Below are 17947 nucleotides of genomic sequence, written 5' to 3'. Positions count from 1 at the left end.
CACACAAAAGCACATCTCTTCCGTAAAGACACGTAATAGTACAGAAAGGAAAACCACACATGAATTATCAGTTTCTCACAATACAAACCATACTTAAGTGCCAAACAAGTAAAACAATGTCATAGTAGAGTATTTGCAACCTAACCAATGAATTATTTTTCTCTGAAAAGGTAATCTCAAAAAAAAAAAAAAAAAAAAAAGACTATGATTTGGGCAAAATTAATTAGAAAAAGTGTCACTATCAGACCTGAGAGGAGTATCTGATGTTTCTGTGATGTCTGCCTATGGCTTGAACTAAACAGTCACAGCTGTGTTCCTGCTGAAAAGTGGTGGTAGTAAGAGATTTGGGTTTTGTACATCGAAGAAATTATATTCACATACACATGCATATATGCGCCATTTATACATACAGGAACTCTGCTTTGGTTAATAAATTTTCAGTATATCTGTTTTAGGTGACAGTTACCATCCTTTTAACATAACACAGCAAAACTATTAGCAAACTGGTTTTTCAAAGCTATGTAAATTAAACTAGAACTTACAGTGTAATGTGAAAAAAATGGCAGTTAGGTTGTCTGGCCAAAATTAAGATATATTTGCCTACAACTTTACTCTGTACTAACTGTGCTGCTAGTACTGGCATACACCCTCAAAACACACATGTACACAATTTCATCACTTTTATTTCATCACTTAGCTTATATAATATTGCCTAAGAACTATTTCTTAACTTGTTGCCTCTTTACCCATTCAACAAATTCTAACACTAGGTAAACAGCTCATTGCAAATGCAAATTTTCACCTCCCACTGATTTCCTTAAAAGGTAAGCTTCCATAACACAAAACCATTCCTACTGTGAACACTAGTACCATTATTACCCTTATTCCCAAGGAACTATCACACTAATACAACCTAACCCTCCCCTCCTCCATTCCACCCCCACTGAAAATATTCACACAGCAGGTGAAGTGTAAGTTCTCCACCTTGGCACTATCAACATTTTGGGGTAATAACTCCTTGTTGTAGGGGGCCATCCTGTGCAGTGAATGTTTAGCAGCATCCCTGGCCTCTACTCACTGATGCCAGTAGCATATACCATCAGCCCCAGTTGTATCGACCAAAACTGTCTGCAGACACTGCCAAATGCCCCCTGGGAAGAAGCAAAGTAACTTGTTGAGAACCACTGAATTAGAGGGATGTTTTTAAATAATAAAATGCACACTCATTAGAGCCCTTACTAACCTACATATACCCTACATAATCCCAACTCTGGCCTACCTCTCTAACCTCATGTAATACCACTAACACTCTTCCTGCATTATGCTCCCTCTATAGTCACTATGACCTTCTCTCACTTCCTAAAATACCACAGCCATTTCTGGTATAGAAATTTTGCTTTTGCTCTTCCTTGTGCTTGATTCTCGCCCAGGTTCTGTGCATGTCCCAGCTTAAATTTCATGTCCTGGAAAATGCCTTTCCTGACTGTATATATGTATATATCTCATTATTACCCATTACAGTAACTAATTTATTCCCTTTATAGCATTCATCAGTACATGCATCAATATAGCGTAATCACTACACAATTATTATGTTTACCTGATTCTTGACTGTCTCTCACATGAGGACATATCTCGTCTGTCTTATTTCTAGCAAGTAGCCAAAATGAAATGAACAAACTTATAACTGGAGAATCTTAAGTACTAGATGAACTGGCATCAATGATAACCTCAGCACAACCCCCACTGCATTCCCCACCTGTATTTACCATCATTCCCCCTTGAAGTGGAGGGGAGGAAAATGCAAGAAAGAGGAAGAGCCAACAATGCTCGTTTGTAAAATACCTTTGCCAACATCATATTCTCTGAAGGGCTGTGTAGAATGCCATATGTAATGAACCTAAAGCACTGGAAAGGTGTGATAAAGAGCCTGTATTCAATAAATGATGGCTATGTATGTAAAGCACTAAGCACAATACCAATAGCAGATAAATGAAAAACACCACTTTCTCTTTTTTTTGTTTTAAAGTAGGCTCCATGCCCAATGTATGGCTTGAACTCACAACCCTGAGATCAAGAGTCACATACTCTGAACCAGCCAGGCGCCCTGAAAAATGCCACCTCTCTTGCCCCTTTTTATTTTTTAATTTTTTTTAACATTTTTATTTATTTTTGAGAGACATAAAGAGAGCACGAGCGGGGGAGGAACAGAGAGAGAGGGAGACACAGAATACAAAGCAGGCTCCAGGCTCCAAGCTGTCAGCACAGAGCCCAACGCGAGCTCAAACCCAGAAACCGTGAGATCATGACCTGAGCCGAAGTCGGACGCTCAACCGACTGAGCCACCCAGGCGCCCCCCATCTCTTGCCCCTTTTAATCTCACTCTACCACAAGCTTGCTCTGAATATGGTTAAGAATAGAACTCCGTCCCCAAAAGATATTTCCCTTTCTGCACCTCCACGAACATACTGGGTGTAACGTAGATTAGTTTATTCATATACACTGACTAGGGAAAGCCAAATATCTATTAACCAAAACCAATTTATCACAAAATGAGCTCAGAAGTACATTGCAATTAATGTCAGTAAACAAAATAATCATATTAAATATTCAGTTTTTGGACCCAGCTTTAAATTAACCTTGGGTGGGGAGGGGGGATCAAAATTGCTGTTTAATAATACCAGTGTTGGTTACTAAAAATACCTACTACATCTAATACAAGTCTACTTATAGGAAATAAAATAGTAAACTGAGTTCATGATTAGACTCAAATAACAACAAAGGGCAAAATACTATAAAGTACTACATAATATTTAGTTAATTAGAACAAAATTATTTCTCTTAAATTACCTTTAATATACTATTTCTAACAGCATTCTGTAATGCATTTGGGGGTTTGAGGAAAGTGGTATTACAAAGGGAACATAAAGGAAGCCAAATAGCCAGTCTGAATCCTCGTCCTGCTAATTACTAGTTATGTGACCTTTGGAAAATCACTTAACTTCACTGGGTCTCAGTTTCCTCATCTAGAAACTGAGACTTAACCATAGTACCCACCTCACAGAGTTGTAAGAATTACATAACATATTAAAATGTTCAGAACAGTGTTTGATGTACAAGAAATCCTATTAGCAATATTATACGATATTATTATATTGCTGTTAACTACTATGATATAATTTTGTTTCTTAAACATGTGCATCATTGCAGTAAGTTCTATTGAACAACACTGTATCAGACCACAGGGTAGTTATAATGCCTGGTGAGATAATGCGTATCTTTTTCTTCTCTAAGTTTTTTAGGAAGAGCTTAGAAAAAAAAGCACTCTAAACCCAAAGCATTTTTTTTAATCTACTAACTTTCACAAGTAACAAAGAATTTGGGTTTCAGTCCTATTTAACAAGTCAAAGAAGAGTGGGGAAGAAAAGAGACTATCTCTAAGGATCTCTTTTCTGAGAGATAACCAAATAAATGGACTTTTTCATTCCCTGTCCACCCTATACATCAAGCTATCCACTAAACTCAGCAAATGGTACCATGCTTAGTTAAGGAATTACCTATTATATTCAAATATAATTGTTAACAAACTAAAAAAGCAAATCTGTGATGTAGTAATATAAGCTTCTCTGACACAGTAAATAAAAGATCTAAAGTTGCATCTAACAATTAGCCTGATTTTTTTTTTAATTTTTTTTTTTCAACGTTTATTTATTTTTGGGACAGAGAGAGACACAGCATGAACGGGGGAGGGGCAGAGAGAGAGGGAGACACAGAATCGGAAACAGGCTCCAGGCTCTGAGCCATCAGCCCAGAGCCCGACGCGGGGCTCGAACTCACGGACCGCGAGATCGTGACCTGGCTGAAGTCGGACGCTTAACCGACTGCGCCACCCAGGCGCCCCAGCCTGATTTTTAAAGTACACATTATGATAAATGGTTTTTAGGACAACTGCAGTATCTGCAACTTAAAAATACTTGATTTCTATTGGTAACAAAACCACAAGTATTGCTAGTGCATCTGTGATTTGCTGCCCACATTCGAAATCAAAGAAAATGCCAAATCTTGCCTATAGGTTAATGAAGATAAACACGTGATTATGTTCTAATCAAAGTTCATGAGCCCTGGTTTAAAAAGATTGCTTTAAGGGGCGCCTGGGTGGCTCAGTTGGTTAGGCATCTGACTTCGGCTCAGGTCATGATCGTGAATCCAAGGCCCACATCAGGCTCTAAACTGACAGCTCAGGGCCTGGAGCCTGCTTCGGATTCTGCATCTCCCTCTGTCTCTCTGCTACTCCCCCACTGGTACTGTCTCTCTCAAAAATAAACAAACATTACAAAAAAAAAAAAAGGGTTGCTTTCAGAGATTAGAGTCACAAAACCCTGTATTCAAACTCACCACTTCCTAGCTAGGTAATACTGGGAAAAGGTACTTAACCTCTCTACCTAACCTGTGAAATGGGAATAATACCAACATAAGACTTCTGTGCTATCTAGGGGCACCTGGGGGTGTCTCAGTTGGTTGAGCATCCTACTCTTGATTTTGGCTCAGGTCATGTTCCCAGAGTTGAGGGATCTTAAGTCTCTCTCTTTCTCCCTCGTCCTTTCCCCACCTTGTGCTCTCTTTAAAAAAAAAAAAAAAAAAAAAAAAAAAGATTGCTGTGGCATTTCATTACTATTATGCTACTAAATACAGTATTTAACACACCTTCAAAAAACATATATACTATTACAATCAGTAACCAAGGTCTAACAATTATATAGTTCATAACCCTCACTGTGCATCAGAAACTAGATTTGTGGAAGTTGATCTGAGGTAGATCCCAATCACTGGTATATTTTTAAAGCTCCTACATGATTCTAATGTGCAGCCACTGGCCTAAAGACAAAGTTCAAACTCTTTAGTTTGGCACACTAAGAATTCTTATCACTACTTACAGCTCTATATTTTAATCACTCCTCCACAGGTAACCAATACTCTGAACACACACTGAACTAACACTTCCTCAACAAGTGGACTATAGTAGTACCTCTCAAACTTCAGCATGTATCAGAGACATCAGAAAGACCTGTTAAAAATTGTTGATGTCTCTCTGCAAAATTTCTAACTTAGGTGGACTTGGGAAAAGTCCAAGAAGATGTATTTCTTTTTTTTTTTAATTTTTTTTTTCAACGTTTATTTATTTTTGGGACAGAGAGAGACACAGCATGAACGGGGGAGGGGCAGAGAGAGAGGGAGACACAGAATCGGAAACAGGCTCCAGGCTCTGAGCCATCAGCCCAGAGCCTGACGCGGGGCTTGAACTCACGGACCGCGAGATCGTGACCTGGCTGAAGTCGACGCTTAACCGACTGCGCCACCCAGGCGCCCCAAGAAGATGTATTTCTTAACAAGCTCCCAGATAATATTGACACTGCTGCTGCATGGACCACACTTTGAGAACCACCAGGCAACCCTAGATCACAACCCTGTCCCTTTATATTCACCTAAAATGGCATTCCTATCTCCACCATCCCACTCTTGACTGGCTATCACTTTTCTTTCAAAACTTACTTAAGAATTCACTTTCAGGAAGCAATTGCTCATTTCATCAAATCACCTCAAGACACTTATCACATACTATAAAACTTGACTAGGAAAAAAAACCACTATAGAATGTTCTTAATGGTACACTAATGCTAGCATATGCAACTACAAAAGTTAGGTAAAGAGGCCTCCTTTGGATAAATTTTAAAAAGGTGAAAAAGGCAAATGGACAGTCTGTCAAACAGAATGAAATCTGGATTTCAGCCCCCACCTACTCCCTTGGCCAGACACCTTTATGCAGAGCACCAATTCTACAATCAGTCATGACAGCCCTGGCATAGCATTACTACTAAAACACAAAGGAAGTACACCTAGACCAACCCCGGATATGAGGAAAGGAGGGAGAGAAGGAGCAATAAGGCTATCAGGAAAGGATGGAGAAGGTATCAGTTAAGTACTAAGTCATGAGTCATTTTCTCTGTACATAGAACAACAAGAACTGTTTTAATGTCTTTATACCCACAGTGTATGGCTCACTGTAAATTTCAATAAATGCATGAATGACTTACAATGAATAAAATTGTATGAAAACAGTTGCTAATATAGCTCTTTCTCACCAAATAAAGAAGCAAACACACACCCATAGCTGGCACCAAAAGCTATAAATAACTATCTAAATAATAATGTTTTGGTCTGTACACTTATCAGCTAGAAGAAAGCACAAATTTTTCTAATAACCAGATGGGAGATCAGAAGGCATAAGGAGCCTGCAGAAAATACACTTAGGTATTTCAAAATTAAAGACTTTCAAATCAAAACCTATGCATTACCTGATTCAGAGTTGATTTCCTGAGTATTTTTCAGTAGACACTAAAAAATGTACAGGAATCTTGGAAACTAGGTCCAAGACACTAATTTCACAATGAAGAAACTGAGACCCAGAAAAGTAATGATTCAAAGACACATACTAATTAGTGGTAGAGCTGTATTTAAAACTCAGGTCTCTACCCCTTCGCTAGTTTTCTAATACCATGCTGTCTTTACATTTATAAAATAAAATACTAAATATTCATAACTTAAAAACTTGAGGGTTTTGTTCCTTGTATCCCATTTTTATGAAAGGACAAAGCAGTCACTCACCATCTTATTTTGTCTAAGAATTTTCTCAAAGATGTAACTTTGAACATAAATTCTGCTCTCGGTAAAATCCATTCCTAATCTTTTTGTATGCAAAATTATACATGCAAAACTATTATTTGTAAATAATAATCCTGGTACTACAACTATCAAAATTTCTCAATTACCAAGAAAGGATTACAATACCTTTACAGAAAGCAGTACATTCTTAAGAAAGAAAAAAGAGGGGCGCCTGGGTGGCACAGTCGGTTAAGCGTCCGACTTCAGCCAGGTCACGATCTCGCGGCCCGTGAGTTCGAGCCCTGCGTCGGGCTCTGGGCTGATGGCTCAGAGCCTGGAGCCTGTTTCCGATTCTGTGTCTCCCTCTCTCTGCCCCTCCCCTGTTCATGCTCTGTCTCTCTCTGTCCCAAAAATAAATAAACGTTGAAAAAAAAAAAAAAAAGAAAGAAAGAAAAAAGATAGGGGACGGTGGGTGATGGGTATCAAGGAGGGCACCTTTTGGGATGAGCACTGGGTGTTGTATGGAAACCAACTTGACAATAAATTTCATATATTGGAAAAAAAAAAGAAAAAAAAGAGCCTAATTTTTGAAATATGTTTAATAAGCAGAAAATTCTGGCTATAAACCTCATCTTAGTTAACCAGAATCTCATCCTCTAACCACTCTTAATAGTTTTATCTAATACTTAATAGTTTTAATCTAATACTAGTTCTATGTGCTGATAAGACAAAATTAATTAAAATTCTTTGCTTCTGGAAAGTAACCTCATCATTTATCTATAATTTTATTCACCTTTTAAATGCAAAATTAATGTCCTTTGAATTTATGTGCAATGCAATACAGTCTAACAGTTAAAAGCTAACTTTTTAACTTCTACAGCAACCTATGACAGAGGTATGTTTGGGTTTTTGTTTTTTTTAAAATACTTATTTTTGAGAGAGACACAGAGCACGAGCAGGAAAGGGACAGAGAGAGACAGAGACACAGAATTCATAGAAGGCTCCAGGCTCTGAGCTGTCAGCACAGAGCCTGACACAGGGCTGGAAGTCACTAGCTGTGAGCTCATGACTGAGGTGAAGTCGCACAACTTCACCCACTGAGCCACCCAGGTGCCTCCAGAGGTATGCTTTTATTCCTGTTTTAGAGATGAGAAAACTGAGGGTTAGAGAAGTTAAAGAACTCACCAAGTTTACATACCTAGGAAAGGGCTGCATTACAATTTAACAGAGGTGGGGTGCCTGGGTGGTTCTGTCAGACTCCTGATTTCAGCTCAGGTCATGACTTAGCAGTTTGTGAAATCAAGCCCCTTGCTGGGCTTTGCATGGACAGTGTGTAGCCTGCTTGGGATTCTCTCTCTCCCTCTCTGCCTGTCCCCTGCTTGTGCACATGCTCTCTCTCTCTCAAAATAAATAATTAAGCATTAAAAAAAAACAAAGATTTTAATACAGGCAGTGTGACTCAGGTGCTAGCAATTCTCTTAGACAATGGCTTTCTTGGCCATTTATCATGGGATACTGCTTCCTTCACCTGTAAACATACAAACTTTTTGACTATCCCTAACAATGTAAGACACACAGAAATGCATTTTCCTCCCAAAATGGAATTTAAGCTCTAATAATAAAGTAAAACACAACTTAAGATATTTTTAGCTTTTATATCCTGCATTATGTCATAAAAATTTCTGCACATTTGCTACTTTATACTATCTCTACTAGAGAATAGAGGACACCTACCTCTCAGTGCTATACGTGAGACAGAAAAAATAATAACCTGATATAATCAGGGTCAACAGAGCTTTGAGAGTAAGAGGGAATCAGGTACCTCAAAAGAGACAACCAGGTCATGTTCATGCTTGACTATGTATAAAGCCCATTTTGTCTGCCTCTCTAAGATTGAGAAGATAGGCAATGATCTCTCAAATCTCTACCTGGACCTTTAAACCAATTCAACAACCAGAAGAGAAATTTTGTCAGAGAGCCTAAAAACAGTACCAGTAATATTTAATTATTAATGTCACCATGAATAGAAAAGAAAGGGACTCTGCTGAAAAACTCTTTTGACTCTTGTTTGTGGCTTCCATTTACTATTTCGGGGGGGGGGGGAGCCAGCTCCCCATAATTCTGCATTTTATGCTTCCAAAGTATCTTGAACCTAACCCCCTCCACAACATTTCATGTATTATTTCTGTTAGTTTCTTTTACTGCTTTGGGGTTTTTGTTTTAGTTTTTAATCTCTCCTAATAGAACAGAAACTTAAGAGCAAAACCTATGTATTTATGAATTTTATATACTCACTACTCATCATGGAGTCGACCCTCAAAAATATTTATTGAAAAAAATCTTAATTGGATTCCCATCATAGAGATAAGACAACGAAGACCTCCAGAAATTAAATGTTCCACCCAAGAGCACACAACCATTATATGGTGGAACAGGGAAGAAAACTAAATCTCTATAAAATAAACTTCAAAATGCAAAGGATTTCAACATGCAGAAATGAAGCTGAGAGAAAAATGACCTTTTAAGAGATTTAGAGTCTGGATTCAGAAAGTAAGCCTGGGCTGGCTGAAATACTGGCTGTATCATTTATTAGCTGTACAGCCTTGGGACAATCAATGTACAATACTACACCGGATACTGTGCCTCACGAAGACTACCACTATCAGACCTTGTGATGTCAACAATAAATGCAATAAAACAATTGGAACAAATGAAAATATATAGAGGATGATAAGTGCTGGTGAAGTTATCAGGAAAGATTTTACACAGACAGATACTACAACTCAGTATTTACTTTTTATTTTTTTCTTTGTGAGCTGTATCAATTATGCAGCACAATACACAAAATCTCAATAACAGTTTAAAGAACTGTTTGCTTTATAAGCAAACACCCCATATACCCCCTACTAAGGTCAACAAACAATACTCCAAAGATTTCTTTACATTGTGCCCCTCTCCCATCACAAACTTGGGAAGTTTAATCTAATTAATACTAAATTTAATCTAACCTATAAAAAGGATAATATAACAATAACTACCTCATCAGCTTACTGCAAAACATTTATTGATACATAGTAAATGCTCAATACACATATAAAACAGAACAAAGATGGGAAGACAGGCTAGGATACAGGTATGTTAATCCAATTTGCGGAAAGCAAAAACTCAAAGAGAAGCATAGTACAGAGATAGAGCTGAAAGGCTAGGTTGTAGCCATATGAGAAATATAAGGAAAACTAAATCACAAATAACATAGGGAAAACTAAGAAAATTCACTGGGAAGTTTTCGGAGACAATCCTCCATGGGTCTCTCACTTTTCTGCATATCTTCAAAACAGAGGCACTGAATGCCCATGTCCCAATCTTTTCAAGAATATTAGTATAGTGAACAATCTTGGAAAGACAAACAGCATCTCCTTCAAAGAAAATGGGAAGCATGCTTACCATTTATCATAAGTTCAAGTTTCCCCACTGCATATACAGATCTTAACACTACCATAGTGCATAAAAACTGGGGCTCAGAGATCTGATGCAAATGCTGATTCTGTCATTAACTAGCAGTATGGACTTGGAAAAATTAGTATACAACACTACCCAGGATACTGTGCTTTATAAACACTGCCACTTACCACTAATGGTATTGCTGTAATGCATTGTTCTTTACCTCTGATCAAGGAGCCCCATGGCTCCTACCAGCATCCATTAAACTGTGGCAGGTTAACTTGTTAGCCCTCAAGTAGGGTAAAATCTCAGGCCTTTCACCATTCATGACATTACCACATAATCAATGTCTATTGTAAGTGAAAGATTCCACTTCCATATTATCAGAAAGAAGAAAAAAGCAAAACAACTACATGCTGCCTTCAAGAGGTATATGTAAAATACAAAGAAAAAAAGTTTTTTAAGTAAATCAGTAAAAAAGATATATAATGAAAAGAGTAAGCTCGAGAAAGCTAAAGTGGCTATATTAATATCACATAAAGTAGACCTGAAAAGTATTACCACGAATAAATAAAAATATTTCTTAATGGTAAAAAGATCAATTCATCAGGAAGACATATTATAAACTGAATGTGCCTAAAAACAGAGTTTCAAAATACATAAAACAAAAATTGACAAAATTAAAGGAGAAATAGATAACTGTAAGAAATAGGCAATTATGACTAAAGTCATAGTTGTATATTTTAACCTCCCTCTCAGCAACTAAAAGAACTAGACCTCTCTCTAAAATTAAAAAACAAACAAAAATAACAGCAAATACACAAATGACTTGAAAATGCTACACCTTAATCTAATTGATATTTACAGAATACTACACTCAACAACTGCAGAATACGCATTGTTTTCAAGTGTGAAAGATACATTTACCAAGACAGACCATGAAACAAGGTTCAATAAATTTAAAGGAATTAAAATCATACAGTATATTCTCTGACCTCAAAATGAAATTAAGTTAGAAATCAATAACAAGATCTCTAAAATCATCCCAAATGTTTGAAAATTGAACACATTTTTAAGTAATCCACATATCAAAGAAATTACAAAGCAAATAAACTATTTCAAGCTGAGTAACAAAAATACAACATATCAAAATCTGCAGAATACAGCAGTGTTTATAGAAAAATCGATAGTTTTCAATGTTCATATTAGAAAACAAGAAATGTCTATGGAGCACCTGGGTGGTTCAATCAGTTAAGTGTCAGACTTCAGCTCAGGTCATGGTCTCACAGTTCATGAGTTCAAGCATAAAGCTCTGTGCAGACAGCTCAGAGCCTACAGCCTGCTTCAGATTCTGTGCCTGCCTCTCTCTCTTCCCTCCCCCCACTCACACTCTCTTTCTTCCTCAAAATAAACATTAAAAAGAAAAAGGAAGGAAGGAAGGAAGGGAGGAAGGGAGGAAGGAAAGAAAACAAGAAATGTCCAAAATTTATGACCTAAGGTTCCACTTTAAGAAGCTAGAAAAAAGAGATGGGGCACTTGGGTGGAGCAGTCTGTTGAGCAGCTGACTCTCGATTTCAGCTCAGGTCATGATCTCACAGTTCGTGGGACTGAGCCTCTCATCAGGCTCTGCACTGAACATGGAGCCTGCTTGGGATTCTCTCTCTCCCTCTCTTAACCCCTCACCCATCTTTTCCCTCTCTCTCTCTCTCTCTCTCTCTCTCTCTCAAAATAAATATTTTAAAAAGAAACTAGAGAAAAAAGAGAAAATATGTAGAAGAAAAAAATTATAAGGAAAAGAAAAAAATGAGATAGAGAAGATGAATGGAGAAAAGTAGCAATGTTATTACCTGAAAAGACAGAAATACTGGTAAATCAAGAATGAAAACTGGTCAAGAAAAAAAGAAAGAACATACACCACCAGAAATTAAAGAGAAGATACCACTACAGATCCTACAGACATTAGAAAGATAACAAGGGAATCTTGTAAACAATTTATATCAATAAATCAAATGAGATGAACAAATGTCGTTTAAATACAATTTATCAAAACTGACATGATGAAAAAAAATCTAAACAGCCATGTCTACTAACAAAACTAAATTTGAATGTTATCAAAAACCTTCCCCCCCACACACAAAAAATCCATATCTAGGCGGTACCATTGGTGAATTCTAGTAAACACTCAATTCAGAATGAATATCAATGCTAGACAAATTATTTCAGTAAACAGACCTATTTTATGAGGCCATCATAACCATATACTGAAACCTGACAAAGACATTACCACCAAAGAAAACTACAAAGCAATATCCCTTATGAATATCTCCAAACCCCTAAACAAAACATTAAATATGAAACATGAAATACTCCAAGTGAAAATTATCCTAGAAATCAAGGATAAAACAAATTCTTCTGCAAAATAACTGTGTCAATTTATACCACTGCCAAAAGCAGGAGTATAATTTCTTCACATTCTCACCAACACTTGATATTATCAGAATGTTTAATGTTTGCCAATTTGACAGAAGCAAAATGGTTTCCTCTTATGGTTTTACTTGGCACCCTCCTGATTACCAAGGTATAATTCACTGCTCTCCAGTTCGAAGTCACGGTATCACTTAGGTGAGATGCAACCAACATTCTTTATTTAAAAAACAAAATCTGGGGGCGCCTGGGTGGTGCAGTCCATTAAGCGTCCGACTTCAGCCAGGTCACGATCTCGCGGTCCGGGAGTTCGAGCCCCGCGTCGGGCTCTGGGCTGATGGCTCAGAGCCTGGAGCCTGTTTCCAATTCTGTGTCTCCCTCTCTCTCTGCCCCTCCCCTGTTCACGCTCTGTCTCTCTCTGTCCCAAAAATAAATAAACGTTGAAAAAAAATTTTAAAAATAAATAAATAAATAAATAAATAAAAATAAAAAAAAAAAACAAAATCTGAAAATATCTGAGAGCACAACATAAAGGCTAAATACTATTTCATGAAACTTTTATTTCGTGTGTGTGTGTGTGTGTGTGTGTGTGTGTGTGTGTGTTTGTATTGGGTCACAACGTAAAATTTTTTTGTTACCTGTGAGCTTCTAGCAAGTTAAAAGCTATTACTGTAGCTGTTTAATTATAGCAAAACTCTATGAGATATTTGGGCAACTTAATAGTGCACCCTTTCTGCCCATAGCACAAAGGAATGTATTTTATAAAAAAAAAGTAGGATTTAAGATGTCCTTCAAGCACAAACTGGCAAAAACAGAATTAAAAGAGGAGGAGGAAAAACCTAAGGGAAGCAATAAGGGATGAATTATATGGAGAAAAGATTCTATAAAACCAACTGGTCTATGACCTACTTAAAGCTCACTTTAAAAGAATCACATTTCTCAATAAAACAGGGTTTCTCTCAGCACTAAGGTAGGAAGCTAGGATCCTATCCTCTTAACTACTGAAATGACAGAAAGCTAACCCCTCCTTCTCTGCAGGCATTCCCCTAATTCCCATCTCAAGATTCATCTCATCCTGGGGCTTAAGTAAGAATATTCTTTTAGGTCTCTACTTCCTGCTTTAGGTAGAAATACCTTAATTCTAAAAATTTATATGCTTATTCATCTAACAAAGATTTACCAAGCCCCTATTATATCACCTCTCTATTAAGAAATCAAATTGTATCCCCCTAACAATTTTAACTCTTTATATTGAAGAGCTATATTCTTTAAATTCTTTATATATTCTTTAAAGCTTGATATCCTTAACTATAACTCTCCTAATTGACTCTTGAAAATATTTTGCTTCTTGGACTCAAACCATCCCACATACCACCTTCTGCTACCTTCTTTGTTCCACCAACAATATCTCTGACCCTTACAAATAACTATTTTCGTAAGAACAACTTCTTTACAATCTGCAGACCAATCAAGCCACAGCAATTGCCTGCTGCAATCAGTATGTGAATCTACCTGTCACTTAATGGCTTAAGCATTAAAAATCTCTTACCTTATTAGATTCAATCTTATCTCTAAAATGGGTAAAACAATAGGTATGAAGGAATAATGATAATTAATTTCCTATTGCCTTATTACCTGAAGTTTTTTAATTCTAGTTTTTAATTTCTTTTAAATGCAATAAAATATTTTTATAGAGGGAGGCACTTAAAATGAGGTACGAGGAAATAATGGGAAAGTAAAAGGTTTAAAGACAAGTAAGTATGAGTAAATTTATCAAGTGGGTTACTGCTCTCCCTCTGTGCTCTCCTTATATGTCTGGATTCTAAAGACACAAACGTACAGATACCCCTTTCCCAATGGCAGGCAAAATTCTAAGAACCCTCAATGACCCACATCCTATAAATTACCTTCCCTTTGAGTGTAGGGGACCTGTAAACATAATGGGGTATCATTCCAGTTGGTGGTTACATGGCAAACATTTTGCATATGTATTTAAGGTCCCTAATCAGTTGAGTGTGCCAAAAAGGAAATTATCTTGGGTGGGTCTGGCCTAAGGAGATGAGCTTTAAAAAGGGGTATTAAAGGGGAGTCTAAAGGTCAAAAGAAAATGAACATACTCCGGGGCGCCTGGGTGGCTCAGTTGGTTGAGTGCCCAACTTCCACTCAGGTCATGATCTCACTGTTCATGGGTTTGAGCTCCGTGTCGGGATCTGTGCTGACAGTTCAGAGCCTGGAGCCTGCTTCAGATTCTGTGTCTCCCTCTCTCTCTGCCCTCTGAACCTCCCCGCTCGCGCTGTCAAAAATGAACAAATGTTAAAAACTAAAAAAAAAAGAAAAGAAAGAAAGGATGAAAATGAACATACTCCTTTACTATAGGATTAAGCAGCAAAGAGAAAAGGGGAAAAATCGAAGAAGAGAACTTCCAACTACCTCCATTTTTACATCAGTCTGTACTTTCTAACTGATTAAACTCCTCTTTCCAGCTCCTCTCTTAAATCAGGCAAAACACCCAAAAGGCAAAGCATCCCCTGATGGGACCAAAAGTACACCCACAAGCAATAAAGACTGCACTGAGCCAGTAAGACCCATCGTGACTGATGCCTGGAGCCAGGTGCTCTTGTACCCATGCACCCATGCTGCAAAAAAGATGTATCTTTTTCCCCAGTACACTATATGCAACTGCACTGATTATGAAGATACACAGATCCAGAATCAAAGGGAAAAGCTAAAATTGTATAAAATGTTTAAGCTTTGTTAAACTACCCTATACTTTATAATCTTCCATTTCAGTGATGAGAAAAGTAAGGCTCAGAGAGTGATATCCCAAAGACAATAAACCTGGGGAATGTTTAAAGTAACTTCCAGAGCTCTTTCCCCTACACCACACCCCCCTTAAAGCTTTAAAAACGCCATTGAAATCAACAGTTAATTTTATTACTGTCTTCAAAGGAAACAATCCTAGTAACATAATTTCCCACCTTTCACATCTATTTCAGTAACTCAGCTTTGTCAGAACATCAAAACTAAAGTGGATACTGAGAAATTTCCACTCAAAAGTAGTCTGGCTGTAAAAATGACCATCGGTAAACTGCTTGAATAAATTTAAAATACATTTATTATAAATGTGAAGAAAAAAAATTAGCAAAACACCTGTAGGTTTCCCAGAACTTTATTTAGAAAGCAAACAATCAGTGTTACGTGTTCACAAAAATCAAAAGCAAGTAGACACCCTTTCCATATCTTTCAGTATTTCTCCCCTTGTGCAATTTTTTTAATCTGAAATCATCACTGAAAATATGAGAACATGGCACAATATTTCGTACAATAAATAAGTCCTTTTATGTTCACTGTTGCGTATATTTCACCATAAAAATTTGCAATTTTCTTAAAACACACATGGAAAACTAAAAGGTAGAGTCGTATTCGAATCCCACAAGTTACAAATCACACAACTTTCTTTATACTAATTCAAATACTTTCACAAACACTGTATTTCCTAGGAAGATGAAAAATATAGTCCTTTCTAGTCACGACCACGCGAAGGAATAAACTATATTCATCACCTTAACAAGAACTTTAACAGCAAATAATTCGCTACCGTCACATACAAACAGCATTGTTTTGAGTCTATAAGCTTCCAAAACCATCCCATGATTTATACGCCCCGGGCACGATTCTCTGCAATGTGAAGAGAATCGATAACATTTCAAATGTGGGTAGAAAGGGTGAGGTGACAATCCTAAGACCTGAAAATTTTTTAAGTCCCTAGGGCACACAAGAAGCATCCAGTTCAGACACTCCAATCGAGGCCCAGGTCCAACTCCAGGCACTCCAGTTTCCCAGCTCTTCACCCCGCCCCCACCCCGAGAAAGGAGGGAAAACAACTTTTATTGGCCTCTTCTCCCGGGGAATTGGCAAACTAGCGGGGCAGTGCTCCGGTCTGGACACGTTTTACAGTGAGGCCTCCGTCGGGGGCGGGGAGGGCAGATAGCGGGAAAGCCTGGCTTCGAAGCCCCCTCTCCCCCAATCGCAAGCCCCCTGCCCCACCCCACCAAGAAGAGGCCCCGGCCGGCCTCCACGCCGAGCGACCCCCAGGCCCCTCCGCTGAGGCGAGCTTGTTGTCATGTGACGACGCCGCCGCTAAAACACCGCAGAAACGCAGGGCGGCGGGCGGCGAAAGGCATTCGCACCAGCCCGCCTCGGCCCGGCCCCGCCGGGCGCGGGCGAGTCCCGAGAGTCCGGGCGGGGGGGGGCGGAGGGCGGAGGGCGGGCTTGGCGGCGGGCCCGAGCGCGCCACAAAGGCTCCCGCGCCCGTCGCTGTAGTGCCCGAGCGGGCGGGGGCACGATTTTCAGGCCCGCGGGAGGGGTGGGGAGGGACGAGGGCTCTGGGGTGCCCGCCGCGCCCACAGCCGCCCCCTGGGCGCCCGGACGGCCAGCGACCGCCGCGCCCCGCACAGGCCCACGCGGCCTCCCTCCCCCGCGCGGGGCCCGCGCCCGGCCCGCCCGCCCGCTCCTCGCTCGCGCTCTCTCGCTCTCTCGCTCTCGCCCGGCCTCCATCTTGGATCCGCGCTTCCAGCCCCCGCGCCGCTGCCGCCGCATTCCCCCTTTCCCGCCCCCCGCCGCCGTCGCCGCCGCCCGCACTCACCTCAGCTGCCCATCCGGGCGCCGCCGGCCGTCGACCTAGTTTCCCCCCAAAAGTCTCCGGTGTGTTATTCCCGATGTGGGGGGGTTGTTACGGGGTGGTCGCCGGGGGTTCGGGAGCGGGGGCCGCGCCTTCAACGGAGCTGCAATCCTAACCCGCCATCTGGTGGCATTTTCCACACGCCAATGGCGCCGCTGCAGACTTGGGTCCGGACCGCCCTCTGCTGGCCGCGGCGCTTACTGCCTAGCTGACGGGACGGGCCTGCCCGGAAAGGGGAGGGAGCTGAGGCGCGAGCTGGGGACCGCAGCGGGGACGCGCGCAAACGCTTTCCTGTGGGGATTGCGCGCACGCGCACCAGCGGGGCGGGAAACGTGGCCGCTGCGTGGAGACCCCGCCCCCACACGGAGCCGTAGCCTAGCTCAGCCAATCGCAACCGGCGGATACCTCTTGGTGAGGGCGCTGTGGACGGTTCTTGGGCCGCCTGAGGCTGGCAGAAAGACGGCCACGGTGGCGCCTGCGCGCCCTGCTAGCCGAGTTGCCGCCCGCCATTTTCGGAGCTTTTCCGAGACCTGGGAGGGAGGCCCGCCCCCGGCCGGTTCACTGAAGCCCCTCCCCAGGTCGCGAGACTGGCGCTTCCCTGCAGCCTCGTCTGACTTGTGCTGCCTCCACCCCACGTCCGGGAAGCGCTCTGCGGAAATAGGAGGGAGTGAAGGTGCCAAGCTCTTCATCCAACTCTCCTGGGTCTAACGAGGGCCTCTGAGCTTAGCATTGTATTAGCTA

General features: G+C 40.2%; 1 protein-coding gene across 1 annotated transcript in view; it reads right to left on the bottom strand.

The window, feature by feature from the left end:
• Nucleotides 1-17354, bottom strand: part of STAG1 (stromal antigen 1) — a 410827-nt gene extending 393473 nt beyond the window's left edge. Inside the window, exon 1 of the mRNA XM_043595334.1 lies at nucleotides 17171-17354. The gene's annotated coding sequence lies outside the window, so the exon portion shown is untranslated. The remainder of the gene's footprint in view (nucleotides 1-17170) is intronic.
• Between the last annotated feature and the right edge of the window lie 593 nt (nucleotides 17355-17947).

Source organism: Prionailurus bengalensis, chromosome C2 (assembly GCF_016509475.1).
Source record: "Prionailurus bengalensis isolate Pbe53 chromosome C2, Fcat_Pben_1.1_paternal_pri, whole genome shotgun sequence".
Lineage (NCBI taxonomy): Eukaryota > Metazoa > Chordata > Mammalia > Carnivora > Felidae > Prionailurus > Prionailurus bengalensis.
The sequence above is the reverse complement of the archived record's forward strand: the minus strand, read 5'-3'. Positions and strand labels throughout refer to the sequence as shown.